The sequence below is a fragment of the Ceratotherium simum genome, chromosome 21 (assembly GCF_057802395.1).
Source record: "Ceratotherium simum simum isolate JZ-2026a chromosome 21, ASM5780239v1, whole genome shotgun sequence".
In the NCBI taxonomy this organism is placed as follows: Eukaryota; Metazoa; Chordata; class Mammalia; order Perissodactyla; family Rhinocerotidae; genus Ceratotherium; species Ceratotherium simum.
This window is the reverse complement of record NC_141920.1, coordinates 13,611,705-13,633,635: the sequence shown is the minus strand read 5'-3', so window position 1 is coordinate 13,633,635 and position 21,931 is coordinate 13,611,705.

Here is a 21,931-nt window from a genome sequence, read left to right as displayed (position 1 = left end):
TTATAACAAATATAATAGTAACTGTAACGCTAAGAATTAGCGTTTGAGTGGTATTTAAATGAATGTAGGGCCGGCCCTGTGGCTTGGTGGTTAAGTGCGCGCGCTGCGATGCTGGTGGCCCGGGTTCGGATCCCGGGTGCGCATCGAGGCACCACTTCGTTCATCCTGAGGCCGAGTCCCGCATACAGCAACTAGAAGGATGTGCAGCTACGACATACAACTATCCACTGGGGCTTTGGGGGGAAAAATAAAATAAATAAAATCTTTAAAAAAAAAAAATAAAAAAAAAAATAAATGAATGTAAATAACCCAGCAGGCCACGCCCCTGCCTGGCCCCAGCCTGGCTAGAGGCGGAGGTGGATCTGCTTTCCTTCCTTGGGCTCCAGTCGCCAAGGGCCACTCCCTACGGGCTCCCTTACCCACGCTGAGTGTGGTTCTGGGGCTTGAAGTCACTCGGTAGCTCCTACACTTGATGTTCACTTTGGTTAGTAATTTTAGGACCTGAGCCACGCCCAGCATTGGGCTACCCCATTCTTTTCCAAAGAAGAGTGTGCTGCCGTCCCCGGGGCTCCGCAGCAGAGCTGGGTGGAGGCTGTTTGGTTGGAACCCACAGGCCCACGATGCTTAAGAGGAAATGAAAGTCCTGTAAGCAAGCACCCCGCCTACAAAATGTAGTTCAAACTCCCAGAAGCTGAGGGATGATGCCCTGGACGCAAAGGGGCGCCGTGTGACTGGAAGGTTTTGTGACGAGGGCAGGTCATGGAGTGTTGAGGGTGCTCTCACGTGAAATCCTTGTGCTGGGCAGGCAGTTGGACATCAGAGCTCTGATGCCTCCTCGAGCTCGACGCTTTCTATAAACACATTAGATACAAACAAATACTCTAGTCCGGAATGTGGCTCGACTCTCCAGTGAGCCTCTGGCTACCTTTTAAAACTGATGTTTGCTAAATGCATCCCAGGTACGAGTCCGAGGAGGACACAGCGGGTAACCGCGCCATATTGCGTTTAATTCACCCACAAATTCAGCGGTGCTTGTGGAGGGAGATGGATGTGCAAAGAAGGACTAGAGGTAGGTGGGGATCCAGCCAGCCTTTGAGCTCATGGGCGGGGGTGCCCTGGGCACTGGATGCTGTGATGTCTGAACAGTCCAGGAAATCTCAGAATCCTGTAGAAAGAACATGAGAACAATTTGAAGGGTTTCCCAGGCATAGAGCAAGAAGGGGAAACCACTGCCCATTTTCCTGGCTGCTGCAAGCTTCCTCAGTGTCCTTGAGGAGTCACTGAAGAAAGGCCATTGGCCAAACAGTGGTTAGGAGGACACTGGCTAGAGCCAGGCTGCCTGGGAGCAAGTCGCAGCAACATAACATACCAGCTGTGCAACCTTGGGCAGGTTAATTAACCTCTCTGTTCCTTAGTTTTATTGTGTGTAAAATGGAATTATCACGAGGAGATATATGGAGTTCAGCCATATGAAATTGCTGTTCCCCATCGGAAACTGTCAACTATTGACCATTTTGTATGGTTCCACCTAATATTCCATAGGGTTGTGCTAGGGATTGAGTTAATAACCAAAAAGCTCTAAGAGTAGTGCCTGGCACATAGTAAGCCCTGGATAAGTGTGAGTATCACTATTTACAAAGATTTAAGGAAATGCATGACATATTTTCTATATGTTTGTGGGGCATGCTTCCCACTAGGGATTTTCAAACTCTGTCACCAGATAACCCATCAGAGGGTTGAGAGCTGTTAGGAGGTTAAGAAATAAAACTGGTGGGTCAGAATTTTTCTTAATCGGATGGAGTAGGGGTGAAGACAAAAGGAAAATAACAGATTGCTGCACATCTCGTAGGGTAAATGTTGCTTTACGAGGCCTGTCAACTCTGTCACGTGTGTGTCCACCCACACGTGTGTCTCTGTGCACACGTGTGCACCAGATCACAGTGAAAAATACATGTCATGCTCTGTGTTGAGGTGAAGACAGTTTTAAAGTCACTGTGTTAAACCGTATAGACTGGACTTGATGAGTCCTTTTAGAGATGTTTTAAGAGTAATTTTGACTGTGCCACTCACTGACCTATGGTCTTGGTGGGTTTCCTGGGCCTCAGTTTTCTCACCTGGAAAATGGCGAGGATCCCCGTACCTGCCCCACCAGGCTGTGGCGAGACAGTTAAGAGAGAGGAGCAGGTAAGACATTCAACGTAGTGCCTGGCACGTGATAAAGAGCCAAGTAGATGCAGCTATTGCTGTTCTGGTCATTTTTCACACTACAACTGACTCCGAGTAAGATGGGACTCCACTGCGAACGGGAGAAATTGATTTGTCCCTGATTTTAGGAAATAGTCACAAAGCAGAGCATTCTTGGATAAACTAACCTAAAAGTATTAAACAACCAATCCTCATGTAAACAATTACATCACACCAGGTAACTCTACTATAGAGAGACGGTATCGCCGTGGAGAGAGATCAATCCAGGAGGGCTTCCCAGAGGAGGGAGTTCTCAGCTTGTCTCAAGGAGATTGGGGGTGGGATTGGAGACAGATGGGTCCACTGGCAAGGGGCCAGCAGCACCTGACAAAGCTCCCGGCGTCCATGGGCAGAGACAAATCAGAAATCACAGGTGCATGCAGTCGAGGACATATGATCATGTCAGGGCCGGGCATCTGCCTGAGTGTTACAAATGTTTATGAATATTAATAACCATTTGTTCTCAAAGGACCACAAATCAGTTAATTAGGGCCCTGTCAACCTGTTTATATTATCTATAAATGAAGATCCATCAGCAGCCAAACATGAAATTAAGCAGGCCATGTGTGGGCCGCCACCGTTTCTGGATAGATTACACAGCCAGCTCCCGGCGGAGCCCCCGCCCTGGCACGGAGGTGGGTATTTCTCTTCCTGCTCGCGTTTTAATCAAGTCGGTGGTTACAGCAGCACATGACGGATGGTGCCTCGCGTTGCTTCACCACGTGGGGGGAGGGGTGATTTAAAGACTGTCGGTAAATTAGCTGCAATCCAGTCTTGGAGGAGAGGGAGGCTTCCCTATAAATCACTGATCCGTAGACAGGTAATCAGGCCCCGGATCCAGGCGCTGATCACCACGGCCGTGTCCATCCATCTCCCTCCTGCAGTGATGGGGCTGGGGTGGGCGCCCGAGTCACAGCGCCCGCCCGGTCATCTTCCATCTGGACGGCTTGGCATCCGGGGTCTTAGGCACGTTAGGTGGAACAAGCCTCAGGAAGTCAGAGTTAGAGCGGGAGAGAGAGAGAGAGACTGAAACAGAGAGATTCATTCAACAACCAGCACTTGCAGGGTACTGTGCTGGGAGCCGAGACAGATACGTCAGGGGACAAAGCTGACAGACGATGGGCAGCGCCGACAGCAGAGAGGGATCCAGACCAGAGCGTGTACTGACCCCACAGAGGTGAGACCCAACTTTCCACCTCATCACACAGGTGATTCCTTCCCGAAAACTTCCTCATCCCTGAAAAACCCCTTGTGGGGCAAATCTTGTAACATTTTTTCCTTTGTGCATAAAAGAATGTGGTTTCCTGATCACATTTATGCTAAAACCACACTGAATTCCATGAAGCTGCATTAGAATGGGCACAAGGACTTGAAGAGTTGGGACTAGTTATCAAAATACAACCTAACAAGTTAGGACTGGTTATTAAAATACTCTGACCCTTTGGTGGAGGTTGTGGAAGACTGGGGTCCCAGTCACGGATCCTGGAGTGGCTTCCCTGGTTCAAATCCTTGCTCTGCCACTCACGAGCTGTGTGACTTTAAGCAAGTTACTTAAGCTCTCTGTGCCTCAGTTTTCTCATCTGTAACATGAGGATGATAATAGGTTTGACCACTTGGGAGAGATAAAGGTGCTAATATAGGTGAAGTGTAACATCTCAGCTCTCTGGAGATGCCTGCCTGAGGGGAAGTAGGTGGAAATGTTTAGAGCCCCAGTCTAGAACTAGGCTCTAGCTCCATCACAAGCCGGCTGTGCAACCTTGGGAGATTACTTAACCTCTCTGTTCTTCCACTCTCTCTATTTCCCCTTCCTGTGGGTGGAAAGTGGATCTAATGAGCCAGGTTTCATCCACCATGAGGATGAGGACCACGCTTCTACCTTGCAGGTTTGCTTACTCGGTTCTTACTGTTCTCTCACCAAAATGTGAGCTCTAGGAGTTGGGACGTGGTCTCCGCACGGTTTGCCTTACAAAGGTCCCCTCTCCTTCACAGAGGTCCTGTGGGGCATACATACATTTTCCCAACTGGAAAGTATTCCAGAGTCCACCCGCCTCGTCCTAGTGTGAATGCAGCAGGCACTGAGCTGGGTCGGGGATGGAGGGAAATGGTGCGGCCGGAGAATCTGCCGTCCCGTCTCTACTGGTTTCCTGTAGCGGCTGTAGCAAAACACCACAGACTGAGCGGCTTCAAACAGCAGAAACTTATCCTCTTAGAGTTCTGGAGGCCAGGGATCTGAAATCACCATCAACAAGGCCACGGTCCCTCCAAAGGCTTAGGGGAGAACCTTCCTTGCTCTGTCTTCACGTGGCCATCTTCCATGTCTCTTCTCCTCTTCTTATAAGGACACTTGTCGTTGGATCTCAGGCCCTGCTGCTTAATCCAGGATGATATCGTCTTGAGATCCTTCACTTAATTATATCTGCAAAGACCCTTTTCCCAAATGAGGTCACATTCACAGGTCCTGGGGGTTCAGAGTTGGACGTGTCTTCTAGGAGGCACAATTCAATCCACTGCTCAGCCCAAGGTGGTAAGGATGACGTGGAGACCAAATGAACGGGATGCAGCACAGCGAGCGACAGCTCACTCACGCGTGGCGCTCCCTGGTGCTGGGGCGGCTCTAAACCGACCCGCCTTGTATGCACATTAACCCATTTACTCTTCTCAGTAATAGGTGCTGTTTTATACCCATTTTACAGACGAGGAAACCGAGACACACACAAAAATAAATCATTTGCTTCCAGTCACTCAGCTGGTGCCGGTCAAAGCTGGCAGTGGAAGCTGGCAGTCTGTCTGTCTGCAGAGTCTGAGCTCTGACCCGATTGCTGCGCCGAGGGCAGGGCTCTCTGGCCCAGGGGCTACCAGACCAGGTGGGTGACAAAGAGTGGAAGAGTCTCCAGGGAGTGGTGAACTGGAGAGGCGGGGTGGGGCACTGCTTCCAGGCACCAGCCAAGGGCAGGACCCCTATTTTTCAAGAAGAGGGTAAGATCCTGATGTTTATGTGGAAATCCCCAATTATTAGATTTGGTGACATTTAAACCCAAAGGAACCCCTCGGTAGTCTGTAAATCAGCAGCCTGCCTGCCACCTCTGCGGTTTGGGGAAGGGCCATTAATTCTGACTCTGGGAGTCAAGAGACCAGCACGAGCCCTGACTTACAGGACGCCCCCTCTTGGAAGAGCCCGCAGGCCCTCACCACGCTCCCCAACCCCGACTCTGAAGTCTCGCTCCCATCTGGCCCTAAAGGAGCCATCAGCGGGAGGTGACAGCGACCGTAATTCTGCTTTATTATTCCAGAGCGCCGGTCATTTCTGGCTGAGTGGCGCTGCGTGACGGCGGTGATTTAGGGATCTTACGGACGGATTAGGGAGGTGAAGCTCGACGCGTTTTCCTCCGAGGCCCATACTGGCCGCAAACACGTTTCTGTGGAGGATGCTGATAAAAAGCAAATTATTTCATTCTGTTCACAATCAATTCCAACCCCAGACTGCAGAGTCCCCCAAGAAATGAGGTATTAACACTTATCGTAGGGAGCTGAATTCTTCGAGGAGTAGCAATCCATAAACAGACGGAGAAGTCGTTTGGAACGTATTAAAATCTGGCGGTGTGCTCCCCGCTCATCCTTCTTCTTAACGAGTCACGCACTGTCTCGACGTATTTGATGTGAGAAATGAATTCAAATCACATTTCATTGGCAAGGAGAGGGTTGCCCCCAGGGGCTCTCGTACTAACAGGGGGAGTTTTTGCAATGGGGTCCTCAGTCTGTGTTGTGAATGTTGGGTCTTTCTGATCGTCAGTGACTACTCCTCCATCTTCTGGTGACGGCACCCTGGTTCTTTATGGGACCGCCTCTCCTCCATGCTCAGAGCATGTGCTTTGAGTGGGGCTGTCTTCACCCCTGGATCCAGGGATGGGCATGTGACCCAGGCCTGGCCCGTCCATTGTCCAGCCTCAGTCACTGGTTGGTGGGGTGGTTACACGACCTGAGTCGGTCCAGTTAGAGCTGATCCTGGGATCTTTGCTGGCACAACCGGCAAAGAGGCCTCTCTTGCTACAAGAGTAGCCGTGAGGGCAGGATAAAGGCCTGAGGTTGCTGCTCATCATCTCTTCCATCACTGCCAGCTGAAAATCAAGCCAACATGAAGGAAAGCAGAGCTGAGAGATGGAGAGAAATAGATCCATGTTTCCAGGATACAGAATCCAGGTCGCTTAAACCCTGGATCCAGCTGTACCTGAAGCCACAAACACCTCAAGCCTTCATTTACATAAGTTAGTATATGCCTCTTTCACTTCAGTCTATTTGATTTGCGTTTCTGTCACTTGCAGCCAAAAGAATCGCGACAAATACCTCCTTCAAGATGCCATCTCCTGCAGAACACTGGTCTAGCCCAGAGCTTTCATCAAAGGTGACACACAGAGATAATGCCTCTCCTCTGCACAGTCAGACTCACACTGGGCTGGGCTCCTTGCACCATTTACTTGCTTCTTTTAAGACCCTGTTCCAAACGTGCAGAGTGTGGATCCTTCCTGATAATCCCCCCTGACCGTGCACAGATGACTGCACCCTCTCTTACTGATGTGCATTCAGGCCCTGGTGACCTAACACCATAAAGACCCTCCAACTGCTGGTAGTGACTCCAGAATCGACAAGAGCACATCCTCCCCCTTTCTCCAGAACCTTCCCCATTTCATCATTGCTGCCTGAAATGCCACCATTAGAACCTCATCTTGAATTTCCAGATGAAGAAAATTACCCCGGAGAAAAGTAACACTTTACACCTTACGTTCCAGCCTCTTAGACGAGGCCGTGAGACTATATCTTCCAGGAGTGATTGTTGATATGGGAAAAGTAGAATTGGTGGCGTGGGCCGTTCTTGGTCCCAGCATTTAAGACATTTTGGGAGCATGACAATCTGTGGGGATGTGACCCAGGAGCGTTGAAAGATAACTGGAGGCGTGCCAATCTTACCCGTGATTCATTTGCCAGCAAATACTTCGGGAACACTTACTATGCGCCAAGGCCCTGTGCTGACGCCAGTTTGTGAGTTGTGTGACTTTGCACAAAGCAGTATTCTGAGTGGATGGGTTAGGTCAGAAGCAGTAAATACGAGGGCTCTGGGGTCACTTTCCCTTCCTGCTCCAGGGCAGACATCACTAGACGATCACGGCATTCCATCCTGCTGTGGTTGGGCTGGGTTCCGAATCCAGCCAAGCGGCTCCAGGCAGCTTGTGTCAGTCCCAATGGGCCAGATTATGCTGCATGACAAACGGACAAGATGTTTCCATGGCTCACAACCGCAAAAGCTATATTTTTCCTCGGGCTGCAGGTCCCCCCAGGTGGGCAACCGCTCTGCTTTGGGTCACCTGCTCTCTGGGCCTCCAGGCTCATCACAAGGTCTCAACCTCAGTAGTGTTGACGTTTTGGGTGGGATACTTCTCTGTTGTGGGGGGCTGTCCTGTGCATTGCAGGATGTTTATCAGCATCTCTGGCCTCACCTATGTTATGGGTTGAATGGTATCTCCCCAAAATTTGTGTGTTGAAGTCCTAACTCCCAGGGCCGCAGAATGTGACCTTATTTGGAAATAGGGTTGTTACAGATGTAATTAGTTGAGACGAAGTCATACTGGAGCAGGGTGGGCCCCGAATCCAGAATCACGGGTATCCATTAAAAAAGGGGAACTCTGGAGGCAGACAAACACACAGGGAGAGTGCTATGTGAAGATGAAGACAGAGATGGGGCGATGGGTCTACAGGCAGAGGAACACCAAAGATGCCAGCAAACCACCAGAAGCCAGGGGCGAGGCTGGAGCAGGCTGTTCCTCACGGCCTCCGAAGGAACCAACCCTGCTGACACCTGGATCTCGGGCTTCCAGCCTCCAGAACTGTGAGACAGTAAACATCTGTTGTTTAAGCCACTCAGTTTGTGGTACTTTGTTACAACAGCCCTAGCAAAAGAATACAACTCCTAGGTGCCACAGCACCCTCCCCCCAAGTCATGGCAACAAAAATGTCCACAACATCATCAGGTGTCCCCTGGAGACCATATCATCCTCGGCTGGGAAGCCCTGCTCTGTCAGGAGCATCTCCAGAGGCGGGCGCTCATGCACGGCACTCTCAAAGCTTCTGATGGGAAGCAGCGCGTGGCACTTCCACTCACTCTGCTGGCCACAGCAAGTCACACGGCCACACCTGAGTTCCGCAGAGTGGAGTTTATGACCCTCCCACAGGCCGGGCATTGCAGCGTGAACAGTTGTCCCGTCATCCCCAAAACTAAGAGTAAGAGGTGGCAGGTAAGCCAAAGGACTCCTCCCTGCCCTCGGTCGGGTCCTCGCTCACTTGCCACCATCTCAACAAGGCCTGTCCCCGCTCTCCCACCCTCCTGTCCCCCTGCCCAGCTTTATGTTCCCCATAGTGCTTCCACCAGCTGGTGCAATGATTCCCTTCTGGTGTATTCTGTTTATCGTCAGCCCCGCAAGGGCAGATCCTTTGTTCACAGCTCAGCTCCCGGAAGACCTCCTGGCCCAGAGCAGATGCTCCGTGGAAGTTTGTAGAGTGAATCAATGAATGAATGAAACTTATTTGCTAATTTGGGACTAGATGATCTCCAAGGACATGCTCGGCTGTTCTCTTTAATCCCATGCGTTTCAACAAGAATCGGAGGCCGCTCCCTTCTGGCCCTAAGCCTACCCCGTTGTCTCGCTTCTGCCAGAATAACAGGTCCTGTCACTGGTATCAAGATGACAACTGTCCTCGCTTTCCTGTGAATTGGCTAGTTTTGTTCCTAGGAAGCAGCCTGCAGAAGGAGGGTGCCTGGTGTCCAGTAGCCCTCAGATGTAATGTGGACCCTGGTGAAGCCAGGGCCTCTGCTGATTACCATGGAAACACTGCCCAGGGAAGCGGGCTCTTCCCTCATCAGAGCTGTGTCCCGGCAGATGCATCTCGGTGACCTCTTTAGCAATTCTAACCAGTGGTCCCTGGAAGTTTCTTGCTTGCCCCCCCTCTGGCCCACCACTCTTTCACCGAGCTCTGGAGATGAGAGCGAGGATCATTTCCGGTCCTTGGGCCTGCGGAGTTCACAGTCCGTGCAATATAATCAACAAACATTTATTAAACACCTGTTATGTGCTTGGGCCTGAGTGCAGCCTTTTTCCCTAAAAGAGAAGACAATGGAGAGGTGGAGCAGGGCGGCCAGGAGCGTATGTTCCGGAGCCTGATTGTCTGGGTTCAAATCCTACAACCATTGTCTTGCTATGTGTTGTGGTTTTAAAATGTGCCTGCAAATTCTTTAATGCTCCTTCCAGTAGAAGTCGAGTTGAATTCCCCTTCCATTGACTATGAATGAGTCGTCCTCGGTGATAAAATGTGGTGGAGGGGATATTGCAGATTCCCAAAGCTTGGTCAAGAAAGGTGGTACAGATGCTGCCTGTACCACCTCTGTCTCTCTGTCTCTCTCTCTCTCTCTTTCTCTTTGCACTTGTGCCTTGGGAGCACTGAACCACCACGTCAGCAGTTCGGCTACCCCGAAGCTATGCTGGAGACACCATGCGAGAGAGCACAGAGAGAGACTTGATGGAGGAGACCTAGCTCTTGGCCTCAGCATCACCACGAGCGTGGGAGCCTTCTGATGATTCCCCCGCCACCTAGCAATGCCGAGTGGAGCAGGGACAAGCCGACCCTGCCCAGGCCTGCCCAAATCGCAGACGCACGAGCAGAATAAATGTCATTGTTGTCTTATGCCACTAAGTTCTGGGGCATGTATAACCTGAACATTTTACAAAACTGGAAAAGTCATAAACGATGATACATCACTTTCCCCGTCTGTGTTATGGGAACAGTCTTAGTACTTCGTGCCTGGAGCTGCTGAGAGGACTCAGTGTGTTAACACATAGTCTGGGACACACCCAGTGGGTTCAGTGGCCGTCAGCGTAATCCAGCACACGAGGGCAGAGGACCCCTTGGGCTGGTCTGGGAGCGGGCGAGAGCGTGGCGTTCAGAAGGCACACGCCCTCCTTGTGTGTTTCGAGGGATCTAGAGCTGAAGTTCTGGAGTCCTCTACTGAAACTAATGTTCAGTAGGGAAGACACACAAGGGAAACAATGATACAGAAGGGCAGGCTGGGAGAAGGGAGTCCCCTTCCATCCTGTTTCCCAGTCTTCCCGGCTCCCGTCCCCAGATGCAACCTGAACAGCTGGGACCAGTTTCTCGGGTGGCCTTCTGGAGATTGTCACCTCATATACAGCATCTATGCCAAAAAAAAAAAAAAGGAGAACGACAGACGGACAGACAGAGAAAGGGAAGGAAAGAAGGAAAGAAAAGAAAAAGATCGCTAACAGCTCCACGAGGACGTGGGCCTGCCTGTTGCGTTCCTTGCTGCGTCTTCAGTGTCGAGGTCAGAGTGTGGCGCCCGGTTCATCTGTGAAGAGTGAACACGGCCCATTTCGGTTCCAACGGGAGCATCTCGAACACACTGCTCTGCGGCTCGCTGTCTGCACTAACCTCAGTCTGGAGACCGTTTCGTCTCCCGCGCGTAGAGCTGCCTCGTTCTGTCGATGGTGGACACTAGTTCACCGTGTGGCCATATCGTGCTGTATTCGACCACTTCTCACTGATGGAGACGTCGCGTAGTTTGGTTCCAAGCTTTTGCTGCTATAATTAGAGCTACAACCCAGAGCTGTGTGGATGTTTTTGAGCACCTGTGACCAGCCTTCCATCTTGGTTCTTTGTCTCTCGAGTATGGAGTGTGTCCTTTGTCTCTGTCTCTGTCATTTCCCCCCTCCTGTCTCTCTTAGGAGCACAGCCTAGAAGAGCTGGAAGACTTTGGATGACCTGGACATCAGCACGTGCTTCCCTGGACATCAAGGAAGGCTTCTTGGAGGAGGGGCACCAGAGGGGCCTTGAAAATAGGGTCTGAGCTGCCAAGGAGGGACAGCAAGGACTCTGCCTTTAGGGGCCACCTCTTGAAACCCATGCTCCTTCCTCAGATGGGAGTGTCAGAAAGGCCAGCTCAGCAAACCAAGGATCCACGCCCCCGTCCATACAGAGGGTTCCCAGCCTGGGCTCCAAGTGTCATCCAAGAATTCTCTCGCCATGGCAGCTGGTGGGCAGTGGCTGCAGGAATATTGTCACACACGCTGTAAGGGACAGTAAAGAAGGACATTTGCAGTTCAAGCTCAGATCCCCGGCTTGTGCATGCCCCCTTCCCATTCTGCCTGGCCGGTGTGGAGCTGGCGTGGATTAGCCCCAGTAGTTAGTGGACATTGGCCGTGGCTCTGGAGCAGGTCCTAACAACCCTCCTCCCTTTGCTTCCACCGTGAACCCCTCACTTGCTGGAGGATCCAGGGGGCCGGCAGTGGCCAGGCAGCTGGGGGAGTCACTCTGGGACTCAAAACAGAAGACTCTGCTGGCCCTGGTTGTGGGCAGAGGTTCAAGCCACAGTTCTAGCATCGCCGTGTGCCCTGCAGATAACCCAGCTCTGCGGGGAGATGGAGGTTCCAATGCTCTCCCTGGGGAGACATCAGCCTAAGCTTGATTTCCGGGGACTCAGGCTGATGGCGATGAAACCAAACTCTGTCAACAGGATGGAACTGTCAGCATGAAAAATTTAAATAAAAATCTGTCTTTTAGCATCTCTATAAGCATCTGAAGATTTGGCCATGTTGGGTCCTTGGGCCTGCAAAGTGACAATTTACTGGAGCTTGGTAGTGGGACCCCTACAGCCTGGGCTCTCTGGTTTGCCACAGTCCCCACCCCTCCCTGTTGCCCTGTGTACTGGCCCACTTCCCTCTCTGCTCGTTTATATTACTGGCCTGGCCCTTGATGGCACTACGGTTGATGCTCCTGCTGTGGTTTGTAAAGAATGTTCATACATCTTTTCTGACTTATTTCTCTCTACACTCCTGTGATCTGGGCCACGGTAATTAGACACAATTTTCTGATGGCGGAAGTGAGGCTCAGAGAGGTAGAGATGTGCCCACGGTCCAGTAGGTCACTTCCTGTCTGCAGGGGTCCTTGGAAATGGACTTGAGACTCCTCCCATAAGATGTTCCCTGCTGGCAAATGGTCCTCCCAGCCACATGGGGAGAGGGAGGAGACAGACCCCAGGAGGGGGACAATCTGACTGTGCGGGGGTAAGGGGCTCAAGGGGTCAACTAGGGTCAACGCCAGCCACGGAGCAGGAGAGGGGGCTGGGCACAATTTGACTATTTCTAATGGCTTTTCCTCTAGCTCCCGAGACACTGACCCCTGTCTGTGCTTATCTGTGGTGCCAAGGAGACAGAAACTAGACAGAGACACATGTCGAGAGACGTAGAGGGACACGGAGAGATGGAGAAGTGACAGAGGGAGCCAGACTGAAAGAGACAGAAAAAGAGAGAGAACTGGGAAGAGAGAGAGTTCCAGAGAGAGCGAGGGAAAGACAGAGAGAAAGAGCGGCTGACCGGGGTCCGAGAGCTGCAGCAAGAAGCGAGGCATCGGGTGCCGGGGCCAGAGGACCCCAAGACTGATCCCGACAGAGGCTGCTGCTTCCTCCTGGGACAGGCCTGAACTGGCAACAGCTGTTCATGCTGGTGCCCCCCACCCCACGGGCTCCCAGGAGCCCCAGGAGCTGTGGCACGTTTGCCAGCACAGGGGTCCCTCAGGGTCCCCTCTGCATCCAGCCCCATCTCTGCCCTGTCTCCCAAGCTGTCCGTCTCCTGGGGAGAGCAGAGGCGGCCCTCCTTCTCGTCCTCCCGTGGGCAGGGGACCCAGTCTGGGTTTCTGCCTGGGGGGTGGGAAGGATGTGGGAAGTGCTCACCCGGAGGAGGCCCAGGCCCCGGCACGGCAGATTCAGAGCAGACACCGTCCCTGGGAAGTGAGAGGAAACAGATGTGCCTCTGTGGTCTCTGTGGAGACACGCCAACCTGGCGACTTTGATGGGCAGCAGGCCCGGGCCTCGAAGCTTTTGTCTTTGCAAAGCCTTTCCGTGAGGGCAAACACTGAGAGAAAATCGGCCAGGCATCCACGGGGACCAGGCCTTCCCTCCCGCCACTGAGGGCCTGGCCAACCAGTACCCCCCACACAGAGCCAAATGTGTGGGAGCCCCTGATGACTCCCCAAGGACCATGGGCACAGATTCTGGTTAAATAATGTTCTGCTCCACCGCCTGGCCCTCCACTGGCTATGACTAAAACACGCTGATGCCAGCTCTGGTTACAGTACAAAGACCTACAGGTCTGCCCTGGAAGAAAGAAGAAGGGACAACCCTGGCATGTCTTGAATGTGTAACAAAAAGCCTGCTTAAGAGATAGTGGCAGATAATCAAATATGCATGGCCATTCGTTCAATCATTAGCAAACGCCAGAGTCCCTACTAGGTACCAGCAATGAACACCCCAGACGGCGTCCCTCCCTCATGGAGCTAAACATAATGGGGGAGACGGACACTTGACACATTGACAAATAAACAAGATGATTCCAGCCAAGAAAACAAGACGCAACCATGGGTGAGAGAGCGGCGAGCGTGGGTGGGCGTATGTCGCACAGGGCATGCCAGGAAACTGTTCCAAGCAGGTGACATGTGAGCGGGGACCTGAATGAGAAGGAGCAGCCACATGAACCATGCAGGGAAGAGTATCCAGAAGGCAAGATCAGCCAGTGCAAAGGCTCAGAGTCTGCCTCATTTGGAGTCTAAAGCATTTGCCAATCAGAATTGTTCTCATCCACTCAGGGTGCCGCTTGGCTTCATGAGGAGGGAGGCGCGGCCTCGCCCTCCAGTAGGACCTTATAAGATCACCTTCCTCTTCGGGAGAGCAGCGCCATGAGAGGTGCAGGGAGCCCCATGGGGCCTCCTCTTAAGTTAGCTCATCCACTGGCCTGATACCCAGGTCCTGTCATACCTTAAACCACGGAGCCCGAGGCTGCCTTCCACGTCACCTGGGTCCGTGTTTCCCCAACGTCGGCATTCACACCCCAGCCCCGTGCTGCTTCCCTGCGTCTCACCTGCCCCTGATTAGATATGTCTCCAGCTTCACAGTGGCGGGCTCGCAGGAGTTAACCTCATCCTGGGGAATAACAGTCATGACATTATTAATGGTTCTTTTATTTCTGATAAACAGTTAATAAAATTAAAAGTGTGCATCTGGGAACCACCTGAAGTCCACCCCCGGATGACACTCTGGGAAACGCCGCTCTAGTCCAGCCTGAGTCCATGCACACCTGAAGCGCAGAGCCTCGCACATGCCCATCCTCCCTCCTGTCCTCCGGGCCCGTTCACTTCCAGCTGACGTGCAGAAAGCAGGCCTCACGGCCCAGCCTCAGTTCTCAGAGACCCAGGTCTCAGGGCTCTTGAGTTTCTCCCTGTCTCCCTCCCTCGCCACCCCTCCTGCCTCTCTCCCTCCCTGTGTTTCTCCTCCCCACTTCCTCCTGCCTTCTGCCCCCTCTCCCCTCTCCATAACTCTGAAATACCAAGCAGGTTTTCAAACCTCAGCTCTGCCTATCTCACTTGTTCTAAGCCACTCTCTGCAGCTGAAAGAAAGCACTAATTTCATCCTCTTCTCTGTCAAGGGGTAGAAAGATCCTTATTCCTTGTGGACACTGTAAAACAATCCCTCACGTCAAATATGAGCCGAATCACCCCCATCAGAATCCTTCAGGGTGTGAATCCTTCACGTGTGCATTCATTCATTCAACAGGATTTATTAAGAGCTCGGATGCATGTCAGATCCTGCTCAAGTCACGGAGACAAAGCAAAGAACAAACAAAAATCCTGCAGGTGGGGAGATTCTCTTCTGTTGAAGGGAACAGATAATTCACAAACAAACAAACAAAGGGAGAATTGAAAGCAAAAATGAATGAATGAATCACTGGTCTTCCCAACTTTCCAGGCAAATTCCTTTTCATCCTTCAGGCCCTGGCTTACCTCCGCCCTGTCCTGGCAGCACCCCCCCCCCCCGGGGCCCCGCACGCTGGACGATCCTCCTCGGCCCCCAGGGCGCCTGACAGGGGCCCTGCACAGAAGAGCCGGGAGCCCGGGAGATGCACGAGCGTGTGTTTGTGTTGAGAAAGAATAACCCGGGATGACTTGTGCTTGTGCATCGGACGACATGTGGGTGCGTTTGTGTGCTTGCTGATGGGTGGGGCTGCATATGTGGGTGTGTGTTCGTGTGCAGTGAATTGTGTCTTGTGGATTGGAATGACGTTGACTTCAGCAAAGGCGAGGATATGGCATCTGAGGAGGAGGTTTGGTGGCACGAGTGTGTGTGAGTGTGTGTGTGTGTTTTATAAGAGCATGAGTATGTGTATGTGTGTAAGAAAGTGTATGAGTGTATGTGTATGAGTGTGTTTGAAAGTGTGGGGGTGAGTGTGTGTGTTTTATAAGTGCTTGTGCATGAGTATGTGTGTAAGAGAGTGTGTGTGTTTGCAAGTGTGTGCATGTGTGGCTATGAGTGTGTGTGAGCGTGTGTGTGGTAGCTGCTCTGGTCAGAGACAACACCGGCTTCCTGGCGATCCAGAAATGCAGAGCAGGGACGGAGTTCTGTCCCAGACTCGGGAGGGGAGGAGAGGGGCATGGAAGAGGGGAGAGATTCCCACAAAACCGCCCCGGGAGCTTGTGTCTAGAAGAACTAGAGCCACCCAGATGGTGTTTGCCAGGTTCCCCTTCAACCTCCTTCTCTGTGAAGGCCCCTTTCAGACGGTGGGGCATTTGCCTTTGAAGAGGCCACGGTCTGAGCTGACTGAGCTTCCCCAGGCGGGCAGCCCGAGCGGGGAGAGCCGGGGGACGAGCGCAGACGCCCGGGCCGCCCTGGCTCCAACGCTACGAGCTCCACGTGCTGGGCAAACCGCTTGGCATCTCAGCCGCCTCATCGGCATCTCAGGCGTGACAAAACCACCCAGTTCAGAGGATCCAGGGGAGAATAAAAGGCTTTTGTTCCCACAAAGCACTTGACCAGAGTGCTGGACACACTTAGTTCTCGGTGGCGTGGGCATTACCATCACACAGGTCCACACTCAGACCCCGGCCGCCGCCTTGGACGTCCACCCCTGAGGCTTCCCCAGGTCTGCCCCTTCTCGTCTCAGTTCTGACACCCTTCTCAGTCAGGTCTCTGTTCCCCTCTCTCCCCGCTGAGGGCTGACATTAGCCACCACCATGCGGGTCCTAGAGAACCCCAGGGACCACCTGCCTCTGCTGCCACACTGGACAGCCCCCCTGGCTGTGGCCCTGTGACACTTTCTCCTTCTTTTACTCCCACTTCCTCCACCAGGAGCAGAGCCCGAGGCCGGTTGTCCCCAACCCCCATCGCTGCACCCCAGGAGGCCTGGCCTTCCCTGAAGTGTCCCCATGTTCCTGCCCCCTCCACTCACTCCCAGACAGAGCCCCCATTCCCTCCAGAGAGAAAACAGGAGGGAGGGAGGCAGGAATCAAGAGTAGGGCTTGGGGGGCGGCCCCGGGGCTGCTTATCAAGCCATGCTGAGGTGGCGTCCCACATAGAAGAACTAGAAGGACCTACAACTAAGATATACAACTATGTACTGGAGCTTTGGGGAGAAAGAAGACGAAGATTGGCAACAGATGTTAGTGCAGGGCCCATCTTCCTCAAAAACAAAAACAGACGTGCTAAGTTTCACTTGGGGCCTCCCAGTCCCTGCAGGGGGTCCTGGCTGGGTCCGTTCCACACACCCACCCACCAGCACACCCCTTGGCAAGTTCTCTTTCCATCCACTCAGGGTTCCAAATCTCTGAGAAGATTTCTAAGTCAGAAAAGTCTCCCAGCTGCTGTCTCAGAGCCCCCCCCCTCCAACCCCATCCCCAGCGAAGGGCAGGCAGTGTGGCTTTATTCTTGATTAGATAATATATGCTAATCTATGCACCACTGGGGGGCAGGGCGGGGGTCCTGGGCTGTAGCCAGAGCAGCCCTTGCCTGGGCAGAGTTACCAGAGTGGCCAACGGGTCAGAGCAGAGGCCGCAGGATGGAGGGCTCGGCCCCTCTCTTCTGGTGCACCCAAGGTCACAGCCAAGGTCGAACAGAGTCTGACTCCCTCGCTCTCAGAGATGTGGGAACGGGGGGCTCAGCAAGTGGTTCCAGATGCTGTGGCCCCCTGCAGAGAGGCTGCGGGAAACCAGGCGCCTCCAGGAAGCCATGGGCCCTGCTGCCCTCCACACCACCCCCGAGTCCCACGCAGATGTCTGCTGAGGAATTTGACCAGGGTCAGGCATGATTATGCCAGGGACTCCAACCCCTCCATTCCCTGCTGACAGAATCTTCACCTGCTTGAGATGCCCAGGCAGAGGCTGCCCATGCAGGAGCCTGTCTATTCAAGGTTTTGTGTTCTCTTGTGAAAATCCAGATCTTTGGCTTCCCTTGCAAAGACCCAGCACCTGGCAACAGCAGGCCGGCCTCCCTGGGTAGTGACTATGCACACCGGTGGCAGCCTCCTTCGGGGGGTGTGTGCCCTCCAGGGCCACAGTGTCCTGCTCTGACACTCCCTGCCTGGGGCTGCCTGCCCAGCCTCGGGAGGAGCTGGATGTGCAGCATCGAATCCACAGTTAAGGGGAAAAATTAAAACTAGAGTCTCTAGCCTGGTATTGAAGCCGCTCGTGATGTGCTCTGTGCCTGCCTCCCGCTCCAGATCGGACCCCCACCTCACGTTCTGCCCTCCAAGCGTCCCTATTTTCCCGTCCCGTGCCTGGAATGCTTCCCCTGCATCTTCCCTCTCTCTGAAGTCCAACAGGGAATCCTTCAAGGACAGGCTTCCTGGCCACCTCCTCCAGGAAGCCCTCTCCAATCCAGCAAACCCAAATGCCAGCACAGTTGAAGACCTATGGGGGACCAGATCAGCGACTTCTGAGTCCTTCGAGCATGGTCAGTTTTGTTCCTCTGGGAAATGAAGAAAAAGGAGTCTCCAGGACCCAGGACTTGCCCCCCAGGTCTGAGCAGGCCTCTCTGGGCCCTCACACCTGCTCCTGCGCCCCTCCTGCCTGAGTCCACCCTCAAGCATCCACCAGCCAGAGGGCCTGCTCCCACCCGGTGCTGAGCAAGGAGGCAGGAGCCCGTGGGGCCCCGTCAGCCTGTGGCAGGCCGTGACCTTAATCAATGGAAGAAAAGCCAAGGTCGGCTAATGGTCCACAGAGGCTGCCGGGAGCTGTGGCGATGACCGATTCCTCCAGGTGCGGCTGCAATAGACCCTATTCGGTGGTTTTATGACACCAATAATAGTCAGGAAGCAAAGCCCTGCTCGCTGCCGGGAAGTGGCCTGGGGGAGCGAGCCAGCTGCCGGCTACAGGTGAAGACACCCCCGTCCCTCTGCGCAGGCGAGGCCAGCCCGGGGGACACTCCACGTGATCCTGCCGGGCCCCGAGACATGAGGAAACTGATTAAGTTCTCGTGATTTTCCAGAATTTCTTAGAATGTCAGGAGTCCACGCGTGAAGACAACCTGGTGTCGTCTCCCCGTCAGCCTGGCTCCGCTGACCTCCTCCCACCTCTGGTCGCAGCGTGGCACGGTTTAAAGAGATGATGGGCAGGACTCTCTCCTCGTGTGCCAAGGCGACCCCCAACAGGGTGCGCTCCGGGGTATAGGAAGGGCTCCTCGCCAGAGGGACGCCCACTCCCACACACGGATGCCCGGGGGACCCCCTCAAAGATCAGCTCTTTACCTGACGGCAGAGGCTGCAAATCGATGTGCCAGCTTGATGCCAAGCTCAGACAAACAAGGTTTATTTGTTTCCATATTCACTACCTGCCTCTCCCTCTGCGCCCAGCCCAGCCTGCCCCCCACCTTCCCTCACACAGAGCGCCAGGAGGGCCGGAGATTGCTGGTTGTGTAACTGCAGTATCCTCATTTATTGATCAGTAAGCACTTCATCCGTTCATCCCACAAGTGTTTTCTGAGCACCTGCCCTGTGCCACGGGCTGGGCGTTAGAGTTGAATGAGGCAGACAGAGCCCTTTCTCACATGAGGTTTACATTCTGGTCAGGGGGACAGTTAAACCAAGAGGCTGATAAATACACGCAATAATTCCAGGCAGTGGGAGGTGCTGTGAAGAAATGAATGCAGGGGGATGGAGTGAGGGGGCGGGGATGAGGAACCAGGGGAAACTCACCGACAGAGGGAACAGCAAAGGCCCTGAGGCAGGAGATGCTTGTGGGGAGTGACTAGAGGGAGGAGGCTGGTGTGGCTGGAGGAGAGAGAGAGGAGGGAGATTAAGCAGGAGACAAGGGCAGAGAACTAATCACAGCGATGCCCCAGCCCACCCTGTCACGGAGGGAGGAGCAGACAGAGGCACAAGGCACAGGCTGGCGCCTGGTCCCCATGAGGCTTCATCTGGGGCCAGCAGAGCCCGGAGGGCCCCGACTCCATGCATGTTCAGGCCTCTTTGCCTCGCCCACCTTCGTCCAGGCTTCCTGGTGAACCCCTCCTCCTCCTTCAACATGGGGTCAAACGGCTTCTCCAAGCCCCCAGGCGCGCGCGCTCACTCGCACCTTCTGTGCACCTCCATCGCCCAGCTCACCTCAGGACCACTCCTCACCCCGCCGCCACGACCCTGGTCAAGCGGCCAGCACCACGTCAGGAGCCTCCCCGTTGGTGTCCCCGATCCCTCCCTTGCTCCCTTCACTCTGCTCCCTCACCAGCAGCCAGAGGAACCTTTTAAAAATATACGCCGGACTGTCATTCCCAAACTCAAAATTTTCTAATGACTTCCCATTCGTACTCCATGTGAAAGTCAAAGCCCTACCATGGCCCACGAGGACCCCTGAGAAGTACCCCCTCCCCCCGACCTGCCTCTCCGAGCCCCACCCCCCACACTGGCCCCCTTGCTGTGTCTCCAGCATCCAGGCACGCTCCTGCCTCTGGACCTTTGCACTTGCTGTTCCCCCTGCTGCAATGCTTCTCCTCCAGAGGTCTCCAGGCTCACTCCTTCATCTCCCTCAGGTCTCAATGAGGCCTTCCGTAATCCTCCATATGAAACTGCAAAAGATCCTCAGGCCACCTGGGCATTCCTGGCTCCCTCCCCGCCTCCATACCTCTTCCTGGTCCTCATCACCGTCTGTATTCTCTGTATATTTACGCCTTTCTCTTGCTTTCTGTAAGTCTCCCTGAGTGTAATTTATGTTCCATGAGGGCAGGGATAACGCCCTTTGCTCTGTCCCCTGGAGCCTAGAACAGTGCTGGATGCATAGTAAGTGCTCCAGAAACGTTTGTCGAATGAATTATAGCACTTGTCACGTTACGTTGTGATTATTTACAGGGTGGTATGATTAAGAAATGAATTTGTGACTCATCTCTTTTTCCTCTTTTTGATGGCCCCTGTGGACCCTCCACAAAAGAAGAATGACAAGGGACCTTCTGTCCCCCTGGGTTCGCTTCCCAGCCCACGAGGCCTCTGAGTTCTGAGCCCCCTTTCTGTCTGGGTTTCAAGGTTGAGTAATTACGGTAACCAGGTGCCGCCCAGCGGGAGTGGAGGCCAGAGTGAGGGTTACAGGGTGACAGCAGCAGGCCCTGCAGGGCGATTCCTGGAGGCGGGCAGAGAGGTGGGGCCTGGGGATCTCCACAAATGGCAAAGAAAGGGGCGCGGGGTCCATGGGAGCAGCACCTTGGGAGATGGCTCTGTTTGGGGTTTGTGGAAAGCCGGAACGAGAGCACGGAGGGGTATTTCTGCCGCCCAGCACAGCAGCAACACGACCTTGGAACAGAGGCTGTGGAGAGCAGGAGGAATGACAACTGTTATTATTACTATTGTTATTGTCCTCATCGACGTTCACTGAGTGCTTACTGTGTGCCGAGCAGTGTTTCACGTATTAATCACGTATTAAGAGATTTGATCATTACAATGACCCTGTGAGTAGGGACTAATTATTATTCCCCTTTTACAGATGAGGAAATTGAGGCACAGAGTGAGGGAGTAAGTTTCCTAAAGCCACACAGCTACTAAGTGACAGAGCTGGGGCTTGACCCAGGTGACCTGGTGCCAGAGACACAGCCCAGCCGTTCGTGCCCCAGGACAGGGGTCCTTTTACGGTTTTCTTGGTCAGATTCAGGTCAGCCCCGTGAATCTGCCCTAAACCACGGGTGGGCAAGAAGCCCCTGAATCGAAGGCGAGTCCATTTTCTGCCAGAGCAGCTAGAGGCAGGGCCAGATTTTGATCTGATTTTTGAAAAATGAACAATCGCCACATCTTGGGAGGACAAGCTCCATTTTGAAGTTTCTGCCCGGGCCCCCAAAGGGCTGCTCCCTGGGGACAGACGTTGTACCTGGTCCTATGCACGGCTGCACAGAGCCCAGCTTTGTGCCTGGTACATAGACAGCAGCAGATGATGAGACAGCACGGCGCTCCTGCCGTGGAACACGAGTCCGGGGATCCTGGTGGCGGGGTCTGTTAGGAGGGGCTGCTTCTCCGCAGAGGTGGGTCCCATGTGAAGGTGAACGCCTGGGCAGCAACGGCGTCTGCAGACGTAACTCTCAAAGCGTCTTTCCCAGGGCTGGGCCTTCCCGCTACTCACTCTGCCTCGACTCTGGGACGGGAAGAGCATCTCCCCAAAGGAGTGGAAGGAAGCCCTGGTTAGAGCGAAGCCCTGGAGCCAGGCCAATGGGGTTCAAATCCCAGCTCTGCCAGTAAGTAGCTGTGTGACCTTGGACAAGTTGCTTAACTTCTCAGTGCCTCAGTGTCCTCACCTATAAAATGGGCGTGATGGTAATGGCATCTCCCATGGAGGGGAGTGT